General features: G+C 40.6%; 1 protein-coding gene across 2 annotated transcripts in view; it reads right to left on the reverse strand.

Annotated features, from left to right (window-relative positions):
• The window catches only part of dlgap4b (discs, large homolog-associated protein 4b), a 98433-nt gene extending 94323 nt beyond the window's left edge, over positions 1-4110 (reverse strand). Inside the window, exon 1 of one of the 2 annotated variants that reach the window (XM_084031887.1) lies at positions 3788-4110. The gene's annotated coding sequence lies outside the window, so the exon portion shown is untranslated. The remainder of the gene's footprint in view (positions 1-3787) is intronic. The other variant, XM_084031888.1, reaches the window with a different exon arrangement.
• Between the last annotated feature and the right edge of the window lie 14587 nt (positions 4111-18697).

The following is an 18697-nucleotide window of genomic DNA, read 5'->3' on the forward strand; positions in this document are numbered from 1 at the left end:
TCTTTGGTTTTAATAAAGATAGCATCAGCTCGTCTGTGCTTATGACAGCTGGAATGTGACTATCAGACAGATACAGAGCGAGCGAAAGAAAAACGAAGCGCAACAAGGAGACACAACTGCAGCACTTTTCCAAAATGACACAGTTTCATGACTGCTAGTGATACATTAGGTAATCAGCAGATGGGTGCAAATTGTTTTGGATGACAAACATTTCTTCAGTTTTATCACCCTTGACTGCGATCACTACAATTTCTGTACCAAATTACTGGGAGGGCCTTTGCTTACCAATATCCAGCTTACTTGGATTAATCTTGCTGATTTTTCTTGCATCTTATGATAAAGAAAGTTAGCTTGTCTTGCAATATCTCACAGGAAAGGGTTTTTAGAATAGGAATGAACTCGAAGTTAGGGATTGTCTGTTCATTGTGTGAATTATTCAGTTTTGGCATTCCTAGTTATACCCAACAACAGCTCCGGAAGCCTTTCTAATGGTAGTCTAATATTGTAAATCTATGGAAAGCAGTGACCTATTTCGAGAAACCTTCTTTAAGAACAAGTACATAAAGGACACGGAGATGTGAAATATCTGGTTTCTTCTGCAGACGCAGTTTCTAACTGTTGGGAATGACGACATCTCATTCCTCTAGCGAGGCAGTTTAAATATAGATTTCTGCTACTTTATCTGTTTCTGCAGCTTCCGTCTGTTGATACATGATCATGGGCTTCCTTTTATGTTTTCATCCTTGAACTCCAGCAACCGTAACATCAACTTCTGTATTCAGCCTTATCTACACGGTGCCAAGAATTTAAACTCATATTTACTGCGGTGACATTAAAGCATACATTTAAATATTAACTATGATTGAGCCCACACAACACCAAGGCACACTGCAGAAACACACGAGGGAAAGATCCCCCCTCCCATTACCCTATATTGCCTTCATCCCTTCATTGATGCAATATGGTGTAATCTAGTCCCTCTGACTGAGTACTGGAATACACACCTCCGACTCTGCAGATATTTAATACAGGACTGCTCTATACATTATAAATGGCCCTCTGCAATATACCACCCTTCAAAAAAAGCCACTGTGCAAATACAGAAATGACCTGTCCTTGGAGAATTGGGCAATTATGTTCCAGTGTTATTTTTCTTTCTGTCCATAAAATGTGTCATTGTTGACATACAGGAGGAGGGCGGGTTCCATTCTGTTTTTCCTCTCACAGTCCAAAAACATGCAGGATCGGTTAATCAATTACTTCAAATTGCTTGTAGGTGTGAATGTGAGCATGAATGGTTGTCTAGGTCTGTCTGTACATGTCGGCCCTGTGATACACTGGCGACCTGTCCAGGGTGAACTCTGCCTTCGCCCAGTGTCAGCTGGGATCAGCTCCAGACCCCTGCGACCCTGAACAGAATAAGTGGTAATACCTGACGGATGGATGGATCGGGGCTTTGAAGGCAGTGATAAATTGGCATCAGGTGGAAAGGGATGTCTATACCCGTACACTTAAAGTGATATTGATTGTGTTTTAAGGATGACCTTTTTCAGGTGGGCCAAACAGGTTTTTCTGCCGCTCAAGTCCACAGCAGTCTTGATATCGCTCTCTTCAAAAGCAACAAGACTCCTTTGACAGTAATGTGTTACCTTGCACAACACAGGAGTTCATACAACCCCAATTCAAAAACACAGAACCAAACACTTTCAGTTATTTCCAAACTAGCCAAGTTTCAGCTAATGTTCACAAGATCCAAAACCTTATTAGTTAGCTTACATCACTGCTTTTTTAGGATATCTGCATTTGAAAAATCTGGGAAAGACTGCAGATGAACCTGCCCTTGAACCAGATAACCTTTCGCTAAGGTCAAAGAGGTCATCATGTCACAGTGGACAACAACTCAAGAAGAAATGAAGAATGTCAACAAATGATCCAAGAAAAATAAACACAAACAATCAAAATGTGCGGCACGGGATGATGCATATGAGAGGTAAGTGCAAATATCACAGATTTTATCCAACATGGCCGTGGGCTGCTTCTTTTTTGTGTGTGCCCTGTGTCCGTGTGTGGCAGAGACAAGCAGAGAGGGCAGAGTGCCGCTGAGAGTGATGAGATGCGATGAGACATAGTTTGAGTGAGTGCATACTAGCAGGAGGGAGAGAGAGGCAGAGTGTGTGAAAGTGGATGAGAGAGTGAGAGAGCAAGGGAGAAGATGGACATAAATGGCTATGAGTTAGCATAGCCTGCTAGATTTTTCTTTTCTTTTTTTTTTTTTTGCAGCTGAAGCCAATTGAGGCCACTAACACTTGCAGTAAGGCTGCTTTTCAGGTCAGGCAAAAAGCTGCGCTAAAAGGGTAGCTAGACCTAAATCCATTGTTAATTTGATGGATTGAAAGACACTGCAACCTACTAACGCATCCAAACACGTTGTAGTACATCAAGTGATTACATCTTGTCTCATGTCAGCTTGTCTAGTCGATTTCAACTGTTTATTATTGATTCATCTTGATTTGGATCCCTAGCAAGCTGAGCATAGCTGAATCTGGATCAGCCACTTGTGTCCTTTAAAGTGCCAATTGGAGACAGCCACATTCTCCTTCTCATTCATACTGCTCAGTTTATGTCTATCACAGTTTTTTTTGGCAATATATTAGAACATCTTGTCTATCCTCAATATTTCTGAGCTGGCGCTGCTCATACATGCCGTGGGAAAGTGAGCGACTGCTGGTTGGGTGACTCATTTGAGTTTGTGGATTAACTGACCTTGTAAGTACAGGGGGACTGGGAGTCTGAGCTAATCATCCTCCCTTGGAAGTGGGCTAAATGGTAGGGTACTCCGGTGGCCGCATGGCAGCGAGTCACTTGACAAGACACTTAAATGTATCACTATTTGCCGGAAACTCATCTTCAAATAAACCCAAGGTTTTCCCATCCTCCTCTATAAAACATAACGCAACTTTGGCTGTCACGATTCTCAGCGCCACAAAAAGAGTGAAAGAATAACCTACTTGATTTCACTCCTCTCAAGAGCGTCTGCGCTGGAGTGTTTTTAACCAACAGAACGATGCCTCTTGATGTTCAATCGTGAACAGAGAAGACACACCATGTCTCCAGTTTCACTTGAGCCCTCTGAAATTGCAGCGGAGAGCAAGCGCTGATTTTTTTTTCAAATCTTGGAGGACAAGATGTCTCTTATTACATCAACAAAAACTACTTACTGCCAGTAGAAATGTAGGTGTTCTTGTAAAGCTCTCAAACTCATATTTGACTACTTTCTCCTACTACCATCTTTCCTTTACACACAAAGGCAGGGAACTGACCCTTTAGTCTGTGATAATGTCAACTAGTCCAATGCACACCAAGACTCCAATTATGTATTAACCTATCAAAAATAATATTGCTGTGAAGCAATGGAGGGGGTTCACACAGATTGCCCATTTGTTTACCCACACACACACACACACAAACACATACACAGGTAAAGGTAAAAAAGTGACGTCCTGTGAAATGTCCAATAATAGCCCATACAGCCTGCATGTCTTTTAAACCCGCAAAGGCGCGGTGTAAATACTGACTCCAAAACAGCTTTGAAATCAGCATGAGTCACCTTCCCACGCACCACGAACCAAAATCTCCACTCCTGTCAAACACATCTGACTTGATATGTAAAAACACACACACGATAAAAAAAATAAATAAAAAAAAACGGCGGGCGACACGTCGGCTGCCAGACACACAAACACCAACCGGCGACTCAACAGTTTTAGGCTCCGTGGAGCCGTTTTACCTTATGTGGATGTTGGAGTAGACGGCGTTTTGGCGGATTTATCCGTGTTTTGTTGGTAACTTCATCTGTTTGTTGAAGACACGTTGATAGGAGAGAGGAAGGAGAAACGCCAACAAGCGTCACCGTGATAGCGGCGGCAGCGGCGGCGGCAGCAGCGGCGTTTCCCCTTTGAAGCCCCGGTAGGTTACTTGTCCTCTGACGCCTTATGTGTCCGGTGAGTTTGTGTGTCTCCGGCCGGGAGAAGAGCGAGAGTCGACCACGGTCGTCTCCATTACCGAGCTTTGTATTCACCTCGACGGTCTGAGACGACGGACGGGTGGAGAGGAGGACTGCCTCCGTCTGTCAGGCGAGCCGGGAAAGATACCGAGATACCGCTGCTGCAACCCACCACCAAACTCCAGAGAGAGAGAGAGACAGCGAGAGAGAGAGAGAGAGAGAGAGAGAGAGAGAGAGAGAGAGAGAGAGAGAGAGAGAGAGAGAGAGAGAGATATGTGGTAAATCACAAGTGAAAGGCATCAGTGCATTTAGGTTACCCATCATTCATTTGCGGTCATTGGTATCCACTTGTAGTAAGATGATGTCATCTAAAATTACTTTACCAATCTTTGTGTTTTTATTTACACAGAACCATTTTTTTGGCGAACCATGTTTTATTGGTTATGTATTTGTTTCTAGAAACTTGCTTGTAATCCAAGTCTTCATTGGAAGGGTTACTCCAGCAATTTTTGTATTGCACTTCATTAAAATTGCGGGATTCACGACAGATAAAAGATCAATAAAAATCGACACAGCAGAGGCCAAGATACTGAATTATAGTCCCTATGAGTCAAGTTCCAACAACACAAGTACCCACATTTCCCATAATGCAACTCAATAGCAGCATTAACCCAAATGCCAGTTTGTAACGCAGGTTTTCTGTTCATTTTTTATTTTTTATGCCCCAAGCCATGGTAACCCTGGTGACATCATCGTGGTTATTTTCTCAGCCGCTCATCTAGGGCCACAGAAGACATTTTACAGCTTCTCCCGCAAGCTGAGTCATATTCCTCATGACAAATAAAGTGACTTTTATGTGTTTTGTGTTTTATGTGTAAAATCAGTGGGGCGCCCCTTTGATTTTGGTCCAAGTTGCATTATCATTATGAATTGAACATAAAATGCATTACCACACACAGTAATGACAATAAAAATTGAATGACAAAAAATCAGCTTGTTTTAATGGACTTGGACCGAGCAGAAATGAATGGAAAACAATGGCCGCCTATAGGGAAAATGCATGACAATATGTAGAACTGCACAACATGCATTAAAAAGATGTTCAGTGAAGACGCAATATGATTTGATTGAATTGAACGCTAATAGTCTCTGAAATAGAGAAGACTAGTAGATTTTAAATCACTTTCATGGGCGCATTGCTTTGGTAGCCTTGAGCTTATTTCCTGTAAAGACTATCAGGCATGGGGGAAAGTAACCTGCGTGGGATCAGTCCATTTTCTTTTCTGCAAGATGTGTTGATTGTTGTCTCACATTAAGGGAAACGTGCCACCTTACTGGATACAAACCAACACAGTTCTGCCCATCTGTTCTTATCAGACTGGTCTTTCTGAGCAGGGAGTGTAATTTATTTTGTCACCCTCTGCTTTAGCGCTGTATAGTCTCCGTGTCATGTCAATAAAGCACAAACTGAAGTGAACTGAAAGGGAGAGGGAGAGATATGAAATAGATTCAGCACCACGGACAGCTCACCGTGTGCCCTAACTAGGCCAAAGACTGCTCTGGTTCTTGCTGGCACCTTTTTTATCATGTCAATCTAAATTCAACTTGGAACAGACTAAAAATACACCGACATTAGTGTTGTTGTACTCAAAATGATTACCCCTAAATACAGAGACAGAACACAAAGGAAACACGCAGCTTTTTCTATAGATGGGGAAAAAGGCAGGAAGGCATGTAAAGTGTATTGAAACATCAAAGGAGGTTTAATGCACGCAGGTTTATTGCTTTATTATAGGCCTGCTTCCGCCTGTCACATTTGATCACTCTCGTCCCTGCGAGGTGAAGGCCAGGGAGAAAATACAAGTATTTCTTGAAAGGTCGACATTTACCTCGATGTACTACAAAGCTGGGCACACGCTGTGGCTCTTTCTCCCACACACATTAGCACACACTGGAAGTGAGAATAAATAACCCCATTCATAATTCTTTGGAGCACTGTGACTGCAGAGTACTTTTTTGGTGTCTTTTGGCTCATTTTAACTGATCTCAGATGGAATAACTCTAACTTATCTCTGCAGTAAAATGCAATGTGGATTTATCCCAAAGCTCTCTCTCTCATTCTCTCTCTTGCTCTCTCTCTCTCTCTCTCAATCAATCAATTTCTGCAGGCTACAGCAACCACTTTTCTCCCGAGCCGGGCGAGTTGCAGCTCATTGATCGGTCTTCCGTCAGAACTCCCTTCAAGTACGTTTGCGCAAAATTTTTACACTCAACTGGTAATGAAGTGACTCCTCAGCCACTGTTCACTTGACACTTCCCACGCACCACAAACCGGGAGACAAGGATCTACACACTTGGAGTACGATTCAAGAAATTACCAGCTTTGTGTCTAAGCATTGAAACAAAAATGTTCTGGGAATTTTGCTGTCTGATACAACGCAGAGGAGTAGCTGAACGGCATTAAAGGAGATAGAGATGATGAAAGCCTCCAAGATCCAGACTTGAACCCACAATGCGTGGCAGGCACCTGGGCATGCATTCTGATCATGTCTGGTGCAACATGAGGCTTTCCGATAAGCCCACCTTATGTGAATTTAAATCAAAGTGGCTTTCTATGGCGCTCCCTGAATGTCTTTAAGTAGCATCTGTGCTGTGTGAGGAGGAGAAATAAGGGGAGGGCTACCTGCTTAATTAGAAGGGGAGTGTGTGTTGTGTGCACAGCACGGTGTTATCACATGTAATCAAACATCTTAACAAGCATCTATTTGAGCCCTCACACAGCATTCCCTGTGCGTCTATTACGCCATATAACTACATATATCAAAAAGGATTAATTTACATTCAAACTCATTTATCTTAATTGCCACCGCAGCCTAGAATCCATTTACATTCCACATCAGTGCTAGAGGTAAATATGCATTTGTTTGCAATTCATTAATATATTAAAATGAAGGACAGAGAATGACTATGGCAGAGCAGCAAGTCATGTGACGGTCCAGCTGACAAACAGATGGTCTCTCTTTCATGCACGCACACACACACACACACACACACACACACACACACACACGCTCACCCACTCACAATCACATAATCAAAACCGTTTAATGCCCTTGCTTCCTCTTTGGAGAAAAAGGAGATAAAGTTTCACACAATCAGGAAATTGCCGGCTAAACCTGCATGTCAGAATTAGTAGTGACATTTCGCAGAAAGGAAGGGACCTTTCATTCTGTTCCATGAACACTGGCATGACTTTGGCCCGGACTAATTAAGGAAATTGTTCTGTTTATGTGTAATGTCTGCACCTGCTCATCAACATCCCTGACAACATTGATTAACTGCATGCTGTGTAAGAGAAGGCTTGGCAGCTCATTAACCAAAGGAACAGGAGTTGAAGGGCCGTGTTATAGTTCAGAGCGTTGTGTCCCTGTAGTCACTCTTGAAGAACAACAAATAATGACACCACACCTTTTGTTAACAGGTTTGAGTTATGAGTTTTTGTCAGACACTACAAGGCAAAGAAGAAAAGGTACAGGCAAGACAAAATGTATCTGCAAAACGGTGGAAGTTCACATGAGTCTAAATGTCTTCACCACTCAACTACACCATCTTATGACTATAGACCTTCTTAATAAGGCTTTTAACTTTAATTTGGTATGTCTGAATTAGAGCTGCCGACTCATTTTTTTTGGCAACCAACTTCTCAAGCATTTCAGCTCTAAACTGAATTTTTCTTTGGTCATGTGTCTTCTTTTGTGCGTGAATCAGAAGTGTGTATTTAATCATAAAATCTCTCTGAAAGACAGACATTATACACTATTGAAAATGGCCCTTAATATTGGTTCTGAAAATAATCAACTTACAAACTAGATTTTAATCAATCACTTCAATACAACACATGTAGTATTTTCTTCACATTTGTCTTTTCGTCATTCTTTTGGCTGTAGACGAAAAAATGACGACTTCCAGACCCCTTTGGACCTTTGACCTATACACCTGATGTGAATTCACATTGTATTCTCTCGAATACAATCACTAAACAAAAGCTTGCATATCGAGCAGCTCTCAATGGGAAAACCGGGAACACAAACAATGGCACATGACTCCACTTCTAAATTTGCTCTACCCGCCTGCCCTCTGGTAATATTATTAATATTATGACCAACCACTTTCGAGCATCTATCTTGTCTAACACCTGTCCTCCTGTCAGATCACTCATTTTAATGCAGACACTGCTGAATGCTTAATAAAAGTCAACAGAAAGAGAACACTGCCAATTTACAAGTCAAATATGCATGCATGCAGACACACACACACACACACACACACACACACACACACACACACACACACAGAGATGCACCTGTCCGCCTCTGCTAAATGTTACCATCTGAATAGGCTGTCAGGTGGTGTCAGTTGCAAGGGTTTTTTCCTCAGTGGGTAATTGGATTTCAGATATAGAGCTACCTGTATTGTGGAGAGGACATGGCCAAGTAATCAACAAGTTCAGGCCAACTAAGCTGGAGGGATGAAACCACCTTTGATTTGTTGTTGTTATGGATATAGACTGTATGAAAGAAGTGGACGTTGTCACCTTTGGTTTGTGGACTGCCGTTTTGAAGCCTTAAATTTGTCATTTTGGCCGTCATGGCTCTTTGCAATGTCAATGTCAATCACAAGGTAGCCACGTCCTGCTTTATCGTCTATTTACCCCGAATGGGTAAATAATTTACCAAATGTAAATGTGAATGAACATCATCCGAATTTAAGAAGAGTTAAATCTATCAATTAAGACCATAGACTGCTATACAATCTGACTTCTTTGCAAACAGACGACTTGCCCTCTGCTGGCCATTAGGGGGAAAAAAGCAAGTTTAAGGCACTTCCACTTGGCTTCACTTTTCAGAACCGTCATCAGTGGTAATTTTATCTTAATTATGGAATTATTATTATTATAACAAGTACAATATCCATATCATCTCCACTCACAAACAAATTTCTCTTTGAGAAAATTATTATTATTAAGTATTTCTCAATGCATATCATAAGCACTCACTGCTGAATAAGCACATTATACAATTTCACACTGCTTAAAAATCAAGTGGGATTCCAGTGCTATATATTGCCCTGTCAACACCTCTCAAATGTGATACAAATTAGTTTGAAAAATTAATGTATTAATTATCACCTCGAGTGCTTCACTTTTACAAGATAGTAAATAAGTCTATATTGCGTATGACATCCATGTTCTATAGTAGGAGGCAGAAAATACCCATGATTGTGTACAGGATGAATTATTTTTGTGTGTGTGTCTGTGCTTGCGTGTGTGTGTTAATTTAACTGAATTTAGACCAAGACTACAATTATTGGTCTTTTCAACACTGCCAATGTTGTCGAAATTTATTTTAATGTGTCCCCCTGAAAAAAAAAAGTAAAACAGTCATTTTCATTGCATGTTCACATCACATTACCTCCTATATTATTATCATATTTTTTTTGGAGACACAGGACACACAGGAGGAGCTGTGACTTGGTATCAAAAACTTCTGACATTACTGCAATAATTGCATTCTTAGGCAATTCGATTGGGACCACTTCTGTTTTGGAAACGGCTCTCAAACCATACATCGTCTGAATGCCCTACGGCTCTAGTGGGTTGTAAAGTTTCATGAGGCAGTGATTATCCTCGAGGTCCCAACAGGTCATTATATACTGTGATGTCAAGTTTCAGAAAATGTCTATTATTGACTAACATCATCACGCATGAATACAATTGGTCTCATTGGATCCCTATGGGTCTCAGCTTTCCTATAATACCTACTTAATTCAATTCCAAGACTGTTTAGGGAGCCCAGTATGAAGAAATATTCAAATACAACAGTCTTAAATAAGAGAAAATAACACATTTATACCGCATAAAAAAACTGCATGAAAGTGTGTTCTATTGGTACCCATGTGTCTCCCCTTTACATTTTTTATAAAGACCCAAAGAACCATTTCTATTCACATATATTGGGGTGATAGGTCATGTGACCCATTTAAAATGTCTAGCTTTGCTCTCGATTTAAGACTGAGCTACAATCTCTTAAAAACACTATGTCGGCTGGTATTGCTGGATATCCTGTTGGGCTCTACAATCCTGATGTTTCATGGTAATCCATAGCCGCATAAACGTTGAGATATTTCAGCCTGGACTGACTGACCATCGTCACACACAATGGCTGTCAGACTGACACAGCATCCACAGAGCCATGCTGCTAACATGGCTCAAAAGAAACATCCTTCTCATCAAGCAACAAGTCTATTCTCAGCATCCTGTAAAATAAATTGCTGCATGCAATTTCCTACACACAAAGAAACAAACAGCGTGATGAATGACCAAACAAGGACGAGTGAACCCAGCATGGAGAGCCTTCAGAAAAAAACATCTTTGAGATCGTTCTGTTGATGAGTGCTGCGCCATAGCTATTTAACCTTCCGTGCCAAAAATCTGAGCTGCGCAAGCTGCACTGTTCAAATCTACTGTTCAAATTCAGCCAGTCGCATGTAGGGCAATTTAGACAGCAAACACATGAAATACAGTAATACATTCAACAGTGATTATCGACTCTGTTTTCCAAAGCCCACAGATGATATAATGGCTGAGCTTTTAAAGGGACAGTGTGTAACGTTTTAAGTAATTTATTAGCTAAAATCAATATCTCCATTCATAAATTTGTCCTCATGTGTATCACGACCGCGTGCCTTTTACAGTCAGTTTTGTAGATCAATATAAGCATATTAGTAACATTTGTTTGTTGTGTGTCTAGTTGTTAGCTGATGCTATAGGCTACGACATAGTAATGGAAGGCTACCAAAAATAAACCAATATAAACATAGCAACATAATTAACTATCTTGCTGGAGGAGTAATTACTTATCGATGCTCACACATGTTTGTTTGAAACCTCATCACCTGAAAGGATACTGGTGAAGTGGTACTGGACGACATGTTGTCATAGCTTCTTGCTACATAACGGCTACTGTAGTTGCAACAAAGCGATGCGCTAGAGAGCTCTATTCGTTTGCAATGCAAAATACAATTTCACCACTAGATGGGAGTAATTCCTTAACACTGTCTCTTTAAGAGCTTGTTGGGTCAAGGCAGGATTGTGCAGACCTTTGTCTTAGCCCAGGCTTCCTTACATGGCTCTTTTCCCTGGGGAGAATGCAGACAAATGAGACTTGATGCCAGTGACAGCGACACAGGGGAGTTTATGGGGCACTGAGAAGCCAATGGGCTGATGATGCCTGCCTCAGACAAAACCATGCCACGGCTTTGAGCAATCAGAAACTGCTTTATAGTGCAGGAATTTTATCTTTTTGCAATCATGTTAAAGTGCCGGTGATGATACAGTATATCATTATAATGAATTGGGATCTGTATTCTTTATCCCATACCGATTAGGAATTAAATGAATTAATCTCTCTGCCTCTATAGAGCAACCGCATTTCCTTTTTGGATCATATATATATATATATATATATATATATATATATATATATATATATACACAGTGTATTACAAAACCAATTTCATTACAGTCAACATATTAATACAGTCCACACTAGATTTAATGTAAACCATTTGCATGTACAACACCATATTGCACAATTCAACCACCAGCAGTATCTGTACATCACTTTCCATGCCACCATAATCAGCAAATATCCAAATCTGTTTGAAACAAAATATATTGTAATCCTTTTTACTTTCACCTGCTGCTCAGGAGCACCACCTAGCCTATGCATACACCATGAGGTGAGCTCTAGCTGCACAATCTGCTGCCTTTCTGACCTTTGCTTCAGTCAGGCTGTAACAAGACGGCTCTGACACAAAAACACAGATAATTGATCTGTGTTAGACTCCCAGAGGTCACACCAATTATTTCCTCTGTGAAAGCCAAGCAAAAGGAAGACCAACTATACCCAAGTCCATCAGAAGATGAAAAGCCAAACTGCCGCATTGTTTTGTTTTTACATTTCTTTCGCCCTGTATCACTTTTCTCTCCTCCGGACTGGAAATGTCACCAGAAGAACTGTGAGAAAAATGTGCCGCCTCTCACTCAGCCCAAACCAAACTGGTTTATTTCTCTTCACTCTTCTCAAGTCTTTCTATTCTCATCAGACTCAACATCTGCCCGGTAACATATTCTGTGACTCAAGCGTTACACACTGACACACACCCACATGCACAAACACACATGTATAGTCTATACACACTTAATGGGTGCAGAAAGGTTCAGAAAGGCAGTGGGCCACATGCGGACACATGCAGCCTCTCACAGTGTGGGAGAGAAAGGGCGAGTAAGAGGTTAACTTATTTCGATGAGAAAACACGGGCGAGTTACGCTATTTTATATTGTTGTTGAATTTTTCTTCTCTCTGTCCTCTCCTGCATCATCCCTCATACTGTACATCACACACACACACACACACACACACACACACATTCATGCTGTTGCTGGACCGTTCGAGTCCACAGTGAAGGCTTGCTGTCTCACTTTGGAACACATCCTCTTGGAGGACTATCCATGGAGTCTCCTGTGTTTTTAAGTGTGTATCCATTTAGAAGATATGTATCCTCTAATACACTCAAGCAACATTCATGGTTTAAACACAACACATGTGCCAAATCCTGGCCATGCTCCATTTGGGACTAACCGTTCCATTACTTCTATTTAAAAAACAGAGACTTCGGCCAGTGGCCAATGAAACACAGCCACAGATGGTTCCTTAATGCTAGCATGGGCATTTACAGATGGGGGGGGGGCATAATGAAATGAGCCAAATGGGAACAGAAGCAGCTTTACAATAAAGGTAGAGACTGAGGGATGAGCATGATTGCCAAAGTGCAACACTAACTGTTAAGAATGCTTTTTTAACCTCTATGTTCTTCATAGTGACAAGAAATGTCTCTTCTTCATCACTGTAGGATTATCTGTGCTTAAAGCAAAGATTATGAAAAGGATATTTGACCAGATGAGGACAATCCAGGATGATGGCAAGTAAATAAATGTGGCAATGGCATATGCCAAAACAAAGATCACATGTGAAGAGCTTAAGTATCCATTGTTAAAGTGGGGACTTTGTGTTTGTGATAAATACTCTTTTCAAACAGTGACCTTTTCCAGAAGATGTGACAAAAACACTTTCAGTTGCAGCAAAAAAATTGACCAAAAAAACAATCAAACTGTCACAAAAGTAAACTATCAAGAAAGCCTCATGCCTAATTTGGTATGAAACATGCATGCAATATAATACTGAATACATTAAACTGCTGCCTTTGGGTCCACATTGGGATTACCTGTCACGACTCTGCTGGGAAAACCAGCATCAGCTGCCAGTTTATTCTCTGTTTATCCGGGCTGTTATATATTATAAATACATAAGCTACTATGCACCTCTTCTGCACTGGTGCGTTAATACATTATTCAGGACTACAAGGCCTCGAAAACACTTGGCGCATTCATGCAAAGCGTTTCTATACTTTTGTGGAAATGCTACATTAAAACGGGTGAAGGGGCGACACTGTCAAATGTTAAATGTACAGGAAAGCTACAGAATGTGTAGGTGAATATGACACGGATGATCCATTTGTCCTCCTGGCCTCTTTGTACTGTAATGGTTCAGCTTGTGTGTATATCTAACATATCTGCATTTTAGTTCTGAACCACTCCCATTTACCACATCATTTATATGTATTGTACCCAGCCTTTACTGTAAATAAAGTCACTTAATTGACAATAATGTCAACACTGCCGATGGTATTGTTAATGGTATGTTGAAATGGCATGAATAACACATCGAAGGATGACATGGAGACATGTTGGTTATCACGCCACTGACATCACGCACAACCTTGTCTTTGCATTAATAAGCTTGGACATATGCCATGTTCAGCGATGCTTAATCACCCCCCACACACAGTCTTAAACACGAGAGTACTTCCAAGGACATCATAATGACTTACAGGAAACCCCTGAGGGCTGTAGCTCAGGTGGCCTTCAATCGTGTATTTGGTGTCTCAATCCTCTCCTCCTCCTCCCACATGTTGACGCATCCTCGAGCGAGACAATGAGCCCTGCGACTGTGTAAAAGTAAAGCATGGAAGTTGCGTAGGAACACAGCTTCTGCTTAATACTCTAAATTAAACTCAATTCTTAACTACACCATAATTAGGACTTCCTTCACCTTTAGCTGAAGCACATTTCTAACCTTAATGTAATGCGGAGTCATATACCACTTTCAAACAGTAAAACAGGAGTAGGCTGTCTTAGGGATGTTAACACTTTTAGCCAAGGTTGTGTTTGTTGAGAAATTGTTAATCACTAATTAACTGTAACATTTGGGAGAACTGAGAACAGGCATATATAGCTTATTATGCATGTGACTAACACTGTATGTATTAGTGATATTGCTGGGGTTTTTTTTGGTTTTCGTCTTTTAGCCCATGTGGTTTTGTGACAATATATAATAATTTAGTGCGGTGTCCTTTAATGTGAATGCAGAATCTGAGACTCTGCGATAAGTGTTTGTGTGTATATTCTGTATGTGTGTGCATTTATGTATGCGTGTGCAGCTCCCTGTGTCTTAATCTTTCCATCGCTCCTCAGGCATCCTTTCCTCTGTTTTTACAAGATGCTGAAAACTGCTGTATCCGCAAGGGGTTCCCGACCGAGCATCTAATGCAAATGAGCCAAATCCGGTTAATGTGAGATAACAGCATTGACAGTAAAATTCTAAACTCCAAAACAACAACAACAAAAAAACAACTAAATGACTTTTGTTGCTTTATGCTCCTCCAGATGTTACATCTAAAAGTGTTAACCTTCTATAATGCTCAAATCTGCACGCTTGTTATCAGTTTTTCTGCTCTAAATGTGGATCGTCTCTGGTTGCGCTACAACCTGAAAACAAACTTTATTAAGTGATATTTTGAAATATGTTTTTCATATCTCTAAATAAGAGTATTGTTTCAGTAATTTGTCCTTTTCACAAATGTAATTTTAGGTATCCCCCCACACACACATTCAGCTGAGACATTAATCACAACCCACTCTCCATCGTCTGTGTCCTTCACTGCCATGTTAACCCCACATAACATTCATGGACAGTCTGCTCAAAGTCATAACTCATAACTCCCTCACTGTGTGCATAATGAGGATTTACCCTTCCACCTAACATGGGCAAAAGGACAGGAGATTTATAAGAATATAAGATTATTTTTGAACTTCTTCTTCAGATGGAGGAAGGTGTGCCACTGTGAAGATCATTTCACACAATTACACTGTGATCATCTCTGGTGGTATCTGATTAAATGGCCCAGCTATTAAAGCAGTTAGCCCCCTGCTACCCAGGAACTCAATTGTCATACTATCTATTTTCTCTTTTCATTAGATCATCCTCAGTTCTTCATTATAAAATGACAAGTATCCAAATGAAAGTGAAACCCCATTCTACATCTGTGATCTTGCCATTTGGTCAATGAAAGATTATATTCATCGAGTCTCATGTGTCTACTTGTGAAGCCAAATCCACAAACGTAAAAACTCATTGTCCACATTCACATTTTTAAATGGAGACTTTTAAATGTAACAATATTCCTCCGCCATAAGTGGCAACAATGATTTTGTTATACGGGTCACTAAGTGCCTTTGGTGTCCCCATCAGAATTACTTAGTCATCATGAACATATCACAAAATAATGAAATTCTGAGGCGGTATTACAACTGATTAAACATTGACACAGATATCAATTCAATGTTCACTGATTTTAAATGTGTTTTCCTCATTTTAAACCACTTCCTTTGTTTGGGTGTATGTGATTTTGGCACGTCCCACACGCTGCTCTGCTAACTTCAATGAGTGCAATAAGTGATAAAATGACACAAAAGTAATATAATTTTTTATATATTCTTATTGTCTACAACAAGTGTTCGATGAAACAAGTCATTTTTTTCATATTCTTCATTGACAGTGAATTGTTGTCTTCTAAATTTATGAACTATGAATGCTTTTCTTCATATTTCTGCCTAAGTCCGAATGAACTGTTTCAACACACACTCACATTCACACCTATGTGTAATTTAGAGTCATTATTCAATCTATCCCAGAGCCTGTCTTGCTGCTTGCTGTGAGGTGCTAACCACACCATTGTGCAGCCCAGGCCTGGACAAAATACAGAACTAGAAAGAAAAATAATAAATCAATGATTAATCATTTTGTGTAAAAGTAAAAGGAGGACCACATATATGAGAACATTTAAACAGTTTCTTTTCTCTCTGGCTTATAGTTGCTGTATATGTGAGCATCTGTGAGGTAGCTGTGGAGATCCTCCCTGACTTTGTGTAGGTGGTAGTTTTTTTACTATATTGTCCCGTTTTTTTGTTATTGTTGCATTTTCTTGTATTATGATTATATTATGTGCCACTTACTTGTTGCTGTATGAATTTAAAAACAAAGAACTGGCATTACATGAATTTTCTATACATAAAAACTGCCTTGCCTGACACCTGCCCCATCTTATTTCTTTCTTTCCTTCTCTAACTCCCAACTGTCTGGAGAAAGATTAAATAAAAGATGAAAAAAGGGAGCAGACATCTGATAGAAGTGAAATCTCAGGGCATCATTCATCTCTCAGCACCGCGGCTGGCAGTCGGGATCATTCAACGCTCCGCTGTCTCTGCTGCAGAGGAATAATGATCAAGCAAATACAGGCAGATGTGACACACAGTATGTGAACTCATTTAAACATTACTGTGTAATGTATGATGTTGGACTATACAGCATCATAAAACTTCTGACATGTGTAAATGTTATGGGCAGCAGTTAATGCTGCATCTGCTGAGAGGCCTTCATAAAAGGTTACATCCTGGCTGCCACACATGGAAATTGGCAGTTATCTTCTGATGTTTGGTGGGTGTCGACAGCGCTGCCTCTCTGTGATGCATTCAAATTTTATTCAGGCACACAGCTGATAAGCCCCCCCCCCATACACACACACACACACACACACACACACACACACACACACACACACCTTTTGCTTGCAGTCATATTTCTGTGTTGAACAACTTTCCGAGGTCTGCAGGCACACGCCCACACTTTTACAGTATCTGCAGACTTCCCAATAAAGTTGGTGTCTGAACTCCCCCATACTCTCTCGCCTTCTCCTTTCCCTCACTCACTCACTCACTCACTCACTCACTCACTCACTCACTCACTCACTCACTCACTCACTCACTCACTCACTCACTCACTCACTCGTCTTCAACGTCTCCAGACATTTGGTCCACTAGAGGTTGCTATTGATCAGGTATTCCACTTAGTAGCATCCTCTCTGTCATTTTATCAACACTTTTCTTCTACAGAACAGGAGCAAGAGTGTTTCACTGCAATAACTGACAGCCAGGCAGCATTGCGTTGGCTGAAAATAAAATAAATGGTAAATGGCCTCATTTATATAGCGCTTTTCTTCAAAGCGCTTTACAGTAATGACTGACATTCACCCATTCACGCACACATTCACACACCGACGGCGGAGTCAACCACGCAGGGCGACATCCAGCTCGTCAGGAGCAATTAGGGTGAGGTGTCTTGCTCAGGGACACCAGGCACCCAGCTAGGAGGAGCCGGGGATCGAACCGGCAATCTTCCGGTTGCCAGTCCAACGCTCTACCTCGTGAGGATGGAAGTGTTTTTCATCAGTCATTTTGAGGTATAGAAAAACAAGAAAAATGGAAAATGTTTTTAAATGTAATGTTTTGCTCTTAAAACTACTGATGAAGGTCTCGTATAACTTGGAGTTTCTCACGTACTCATCCCCATCGCACTGGCTGCCAAATGGAGCAGCACACTTGGCGAGTGATCATTAATTTATGACATACCATATGAGCAACACTTTTTTAAAGAGAGTGTGCAAATTTCCTCCCTATGACAGTTAAGTTGAGATATATTCACCCTTTGTGGCGCTGGGATAGCATAATTTAGACCTTGGAAGTGGTTTTAATGCCGGCTGCGAGTTCCTCCTCATGATGCGATTGTTTTTCAGGGCACCGGAAGATGAATGCTGGAATTTAAATTGTTTGTGGAAGTGCTTTCACTAATGGAAGATTAATTTAATGTTCTCTTTAATCATAGTCATAATAAATGAATCTGGTTTGGATTTGATCTGTACGTGGGCTTTATCCATTGCTAAATTAATTATTGGTAAATTGTAGACTGTCAAGGCAAGCATGCTATCTCAGATATGCTTGTTTTCATTTACATTTTAAGTGTTCAGCATCTGAAGACCTGACTGCACTGATTGATTACCCGGCTCTCCACACCAGATCCCCAGCAGTGGCACAATGCACAGCAGGACTGTCTCCATTGATTGCACCTGTGGCGAGGCTTTTAGTAACGTCTAAGATAGCGTCGAAGTTAAAGTTCATGCAAACACAAATTACTCTCATGAGATGCAAAAGTGTGTTTGCAGGTACACATTCAAACATCTTGAGGGCTTTTTTAACTATGAGCAACAAGGTTCTTCTATAATTAATAGAAAACATGATATAATCAGTATGGTTTTACTGTACTGAAAAAAATATTATTAATTGGTTTTCCTTCCTCTTTTTCATTCATACAGCCCATTAAAGTAGTTCTGCCTCAGACA

The sequence above is a fragment of the Eutrigla gurnardus genome (assembly GCF_963514095.1).
Source record: "Eutrigla gurnardus genome assembly, chromosome: 2".
Taxonomy (NCBI): domain Eukaryota; kingdom Metazoa; phylum Chordata; class Actinopteri; order Perciformes; family Triglidae; genus Eutrigla; species Eutrigla gurnardus.